Raw genomic sequence first — 6,185 nt, 5'->3', positions numbered from 1 at the left:
AATCTAGCCATACCTTGAAGTAGAAGTGTTCAATTTCCATGTGTGAGGTATAGAAATGTAGATGCCAATATGTAGTATCCAACCATGCTATCAAAATCAAATTTTGATGAAGATAAAGCATTTAACTTCAAAATAGAAATTTATTATAGCAAGCTAATTACTGTCCATTGAATGAACTATCCTCTTAAAGAAGCCATGGAAATTGTTTCAAATAAGAAGCATGTTGCTAGGAAGATTCTTCCATAGGCAAACCCTTCCACTTAATAAGATACTCCACAAGAACTTGGTTCCTTAGAACTTTCTCTCGCTTACCAATAATATTTTCGGGTTCATATAATGATCAAACCATCTTCATTAATGGGAGATAGTTCTTCAAAAACTTGAATTTTAGGACCAACATATTTCTTTGAGTTGAGATACATGAAAGACATTGTGGATGCGTGTAGTTGAAGGTAAATCAAGTTGATAAGCAAGATCCCCAACTCTCTTAACTATTTGGTATGGACTATAATACTATGAGTAAATTTATTATGTCCTCCCTTAAGAGAAGCATAATGGGATTTTGAAACCTTCAAGAAAACCCATTCACCTTTATCAAACTCCACATGTCTTCTTTTCTCATCCTGCATAGACCTTCATTGTCTCTTGAGCTTTTTCAATATTTTTCTTGCATTGTTTCATAAGAGCCTTCATCTTCTCTAACTCTTCACGAGCATTGGGATTTACATCATCATGAAACAATGTGGAAGGCACTTGAACCTTGTAGCCATATAATGCTTCAAAATGAGACATGTCAATACTCATGTGATGAGTATTATTATAACAAAATTCTGCAAGATGAAGCCAATGGTCCCATGCGTGTTGTGTATCATGACAAAAATTATGCGAATATACTTCTAGCCATTTATTGACCCTTTCAGTTTGCCCATTCGTTTGTGGATGATAAGCAATACTAGGAGTCAAAATAGTCCCCATAAAAGAGAACAAACTCCTCCAAAAGCTACCCATAAACTTGGTGTCACGATCGGACACAATCTTCATTGGCATTCCATGAAGCTTAAAGACACATTTCATAAACTAATCAACCACTTGCTTTGTTGTAAATTGAGCCTTTGTTGGAATAAAACGGGTTGATTTAGTCAAACGGTCTACCACCACATAAATTCTATTCCACCCATGCTTAGTTGTAGGCAATCGCGTTATGAAATCCATACTAATATCAGTCCACTTCCCATGAGGAATAGGCAGTGGTGGGTGAAGCAAAACACCGGCTGGAAGTGTGGAATCCTTATTTGTTGATATGGAAGACAACTCATAACATAGTCTTTAACATCTCTCCAAATCCCTTTTCAATAAAAGCTCTTATGAATGCTATTTAACGTTCTGAACAAACCATGATGTTCCGCTAAAGGTGAAGAGTGCATCTCTTGCAAAATGCGGTCTTTGAAAGATGATTGAGGAGTTAAGAAAACCCATCCTTGATACCATAAAAGACCATTATGTCACTGGTAATTTGGATACTCTTCTCCTTTGCCTTGTGGAAATTCCTTCATCATATTGGATGCTTGCTTGTCAAGCAAATACTCTTCTTGAATGCCATGGATCCAATCCTTATGCACAGTTGAAATGGTAAAGATAGAACGTGCCCACATTCTTGATAAGGCATCCGCCACCACATTGTCTTTTCCAGCCATATAAGATATCCCAAAGTCATATCCTTGAAGATTAGCAAACCATATTTGTTGCTTGGGAGACAAATTTGGTCGTGAAAGGAAGTATTTCAGCACACGATGATCGCTTTTGACCTTGAAATGGCTGTCATAGATGTAATGATGCCACTTTTTAATAGCGTGCAATATTGCCAACACCTCTTGCTTATAAACATGTAATCGATGCTCCTTGTCATCAAGCTTTGGCTTTCATAAGTTATGACTCCATGATCTTAACATAATACAATCCCGATTTCTCTTTCACTAGCATCCCATTTGCATTTTCTCCAAGTCTAAATTGAATTTGCCAAGTGTCTTCAGCTAATTACATCTAATAATAATGTCAATAGGCCCCATATCCAAAGTGATCAAGTCTACTTGTATTGTACAAGAGGGCGATAGCTCAATTGAAATACATCGGCACACTTTTTTACTAGACTCATTTGCACCATTGGCAACTTGAATCCCGAAGGAAAAATCCATATCAATGGGAAGGTTGATTAGAAATATTATTGCCCATACTCCTTTGCTGGAAATTTCCTGCATCTTTCTTGTACTTCAAGGAGTAACTTTTAGCCAATTATATGGCCTCATGTAATGTTTTTGGTTGTTGAGCTCCTACCTCTAATGATAGGGCAGGGTCAAGACCAAAAATATATTTATTTAGCTTAGCAAAATCTAAAATGTCTTCAACATACATGGAGAGATTTAAGTACGTGTTAGAATAGTCTCTAATAGACATTCCTTTTTGGGCACATGCATACCATCTTCTTTGGAGCCTTTCTTTTTTCAAAGGAGAAACAAATACATCAATCATTGCTTGCTTGAACTCCTCCCAAGTGACAAAGTTTTGCTCAATCTTGTGCATGTAACACCACCAAGTAGGCGTAACCTTCAAGACGAAGAGCCGCGAAGTAAATCTTGGATTTTTCACTTCTAGGATAAAGGGTGAAGTACAATTCAATCTTATTAATCCACTCCTCCCACATTCTAAAGGTGAAGCATTATCCCCTTTGAAATTAGTGATATTGATCTTTTCCTTATATTCTTTTTCATTGTAAGATGGCTATCCGTAAAATGTTGCCTTCGTGAATCTTTGTTCCATGAGTTTTGCCTAAAAGTAGGCAAAGGTAGCCCAAAACCATGAGATGAGGGTTGAAAATTTGAAATATGCTCTTGCTTTGGGATGTCATAGGCGGAACTTCGCTCATCATACCTTCCACCTTCATGAACTTGGTTATTGATTGCATTTCCCTTTTGTACATTTGAGGGATAATGATAAAAAGTCTTGTAGAAGGGGTCACATCCATGATAATCATTATCCCATGGAGTGTTGTCTTGTTCCCCTTCATGTCTATGATTATCTTTTGGGCTGCTAAACTGAGGACTTGGGGAATGAATGCCATGGATTTGTGAAGCGTGATGGTTGCCCCTCACTCTAGATGGTTCTCCCCTTTCAAAAGTGTGCATAATAGTTGGCTGAGAACTCTCTTTGTTTGGATGGGAAGGATTACCAACTAAGGGGATTGCATGGGAATTTTCAATAGTTTGAGGTTCCCTTTGTGGCTTGCTGCCAATTTTCTTTATCGGGCTGAGATGAGTTCTTGGAATAAAGATTTGTTGCTTTGCTGCAAATCAGAGATTCCCTTGTTTACTTATGCCATCCCTTGCAACAAACCTTGATTCATATGTGTTAAGCCTTCATTCAAAGTCTTCAAATCTTTAGAAAGGCCTTCATTGATATGTCCCAACTCTTTTGACAGTAAAAGGTAAACATTCACTGCATGCACTCCATGTATGTCATGTCGTCCTTGGTGTGTGCCGTAAGCAATCCCAATGCTTAAATCTTCATATATTTGTTCAAAATTATGGGCTTCATTTGTGTAATTTTGATCCTCTTGAAAGTCCTTGATACGATCATTCAATGCTTCGATAATGGGGTTTTTCTTCTTATTCCTAGCCATTAGGAGACAGTGATGTAGTAGTAGACAGTTTGTCAATTAATCTTCTCTCAGAATATATCACCAATCCCAATGCTTAATAGCTCTATGGGAAGTTTATTATATGGAGATATACCAGATTTCAAAAGATATGGACTTAAGTTGGATACTTTGGGTGGGACAATGTCAAACAGTGTCTCCCTGTATGTTGTCTAGGTGATGTCGTAGTATACCTAGAGTAAAAAAATCACCAATAACTTGAGATATCGATATTGGATCACTAAAATTTTTAATTCAAATCGAAGTTTAGGATCCCCTCTTCAAATGGAGCTATCAAGTTCTCAATTTGGATTAGGAAAGAATTTTTTTGTAATTGAATCTTCAGCTTTGTTGAATAGAAGTTTCCTGCATCCTATCCACCATCTATATGTACCTTGTAGGAATACTATGAGTAGAAGAAACCATTGTAAACCACTGTAGCAACCAAAAGAGGGTTATGGGGCACTTCTAGGGCTCAAGGATAACTTGTAGATTGGTATGTACTTGTATGACTTGTAAAAAACTCTGTTCAACAATTGTAGGTATCCTGAAAATAGGAAATGCCCTGCAACTCTTCCAATCTTGTTCCAATGGAACCTTCAACCACATGTGGTATCTTGAATAGGGCTGATCATTGCTTGAACAGTGTAAATTCTTGTTAGAGTCAAGGATTCCATGAATTTTCAAACATTGCCATGTTCAAGAGGCTGAAAATGCCTTCAATCTTAAAGAAATTCTTTAATGCAAGCCCCATCTTTATGAAATACCTTCAATTAAACCTTCCCGGGGTTGTAGACAACAAAAGCCCCATGAATTGAAGCTTCAATGAAGCAAAATTTGATGAATATTGATGGATACCCTGTTTTTCCCCAATTTGAGATGAGAAAAATGCTTCAATCTTTCTTGGAAGCTCCAATGTTTGCCCAATGTCGGTTGTAAATACTTGCTTTCCACTTCTTGAAGCTAAAAGAGACCAAGATTGACTCAAAACTTCAAGAAATTGTTGAAATCTTCATGTTGTCCATTTTCAGCCATAGCAACTAGGGTTGTGAAGGAAGCTTCAAGGCTGAAGGAAAGTGAAATATCAAGTAAGAGATGAATAGTACCTCAAGTTAGGGCTGAATTTGATCATGAAAGAGAGGGCATAACTTTAGTATGAGGTTGTGAACTGATTCAAGAGGTCAACAACATGCTAAAAACTGATGCAAACTATCCAAAAGCTTCTCCTGCATCACGTGCTTATAATCTTGATGAAGAACCATCAAATAGGTAGTCCATAGGTTGCCTAGGGTATTAGGAATCATCTCCGGTAGGTGGCTTGAAGAGAAATGATCATGGCAGAGAGAAATGAGAAGAGATCTCCACGGCAGTTTTTAGCAAGAAGCTTGAAAAGAGGAAATAGAAGCTTGCTCCAAAAAGTAACCAGTGTTTAACCTCTCTTAACCCTGTTTAGGATTCAATTAAGTCCATGATCCTTCAAAATGGTCCTAAATTGACCAGGACCACCAAAATGACCATGAATTTTCCATTATTTCTTCAAAAATTCTCCAAGACTATCATATTTAGTCACGGCTTACTACAGAGACCTTCACTAGTCATGGTTTTAACTAAGTCAAATCCTGTGACTAATTCTTGTCCTCCGATTACTCTGTACCTAAACTATAACCAGATTTACCATGAAAATGACCTTCCCATTGGATCAAAGATGTGCTATGATACCAATGTAAAGAAGCTAATTCTCACAAGAAGCCATTAACCTGAAAACTAAAAATACAAGAAATAGACTAAAATGCCAAGAAACCATAGCCAAGGTGGCTAGGCATGAAGTGATATTACCAACGTTGGCTGAGAATCAAATGATGAGTGGCTGCAACATGATATGAACCCTAGCTATAGTGAAAAAGAGTATTCACCCTCTTAGATGGTGGGAGGTTGAGACCTCAAACATGTAATGTTGTAAAATGGCAAAAAGATCCTAAGCTAGTTACAACTTAGCCTTTTATACTTAACCCTAGTAGGCTAAATATTGGCTAAGGAATTTAGGCACTTTTACTCTATTAAAAAACCCCATTCACACCTTCTCCCTCACACTCAAAACCTTGTTTACATTGCCATTGAATATCTCGTGAAAAGCTATTGTTTGTGGAATGCTCCATTGCTTAAACCTTTGTAAACTCGCAAATTTGTTGTAAAAGGATGGACACTGCCTGAATGTACCATAAACTCGTTGTAAGAACTCCTTATCTAAAAATGACAGATCCTGAGCAAATAGCCAAATTTAATAGTGAAGGTTTCCATGCATGGAAAGAGAAGATCATATATCATCTCATGCACAAAGACCTACGGGATCTATTTGAAGATGATGCAAGAGGACATGCAGATGGCGAGACAAAAGATGTAGGAGGTGGGACCTTTGACGAAGTCCAACCAAAGACGAAAAAATCTAAGAGAATGAACAACAAGGCTCTAGGCATCATTTCTTAGGGATTGACCGATG

Source organism: Lygodium microphyllum, chromosome 17 (genome assembly GCF_053477565.2).
Source record: "Lygodium microphyllum isolate KBCC chromosome 17, Lygodium_microphyllum_v1.1.10, whole genome shotgun sequence".
In the NCBI taxonomy this organism is placed as follows: domain Eukaryota; kingdom Viridiplantae; phylum Streptophyta; class Polypodiopsida; order Schizaeales; family Lygodiaceae; genus Lygodium; species Lygodium microphyllum.
The sequence above is the reverse complement of the archived record's forward strand: the minus strand, read 5'-3'. Positions refer to the sequence as shown.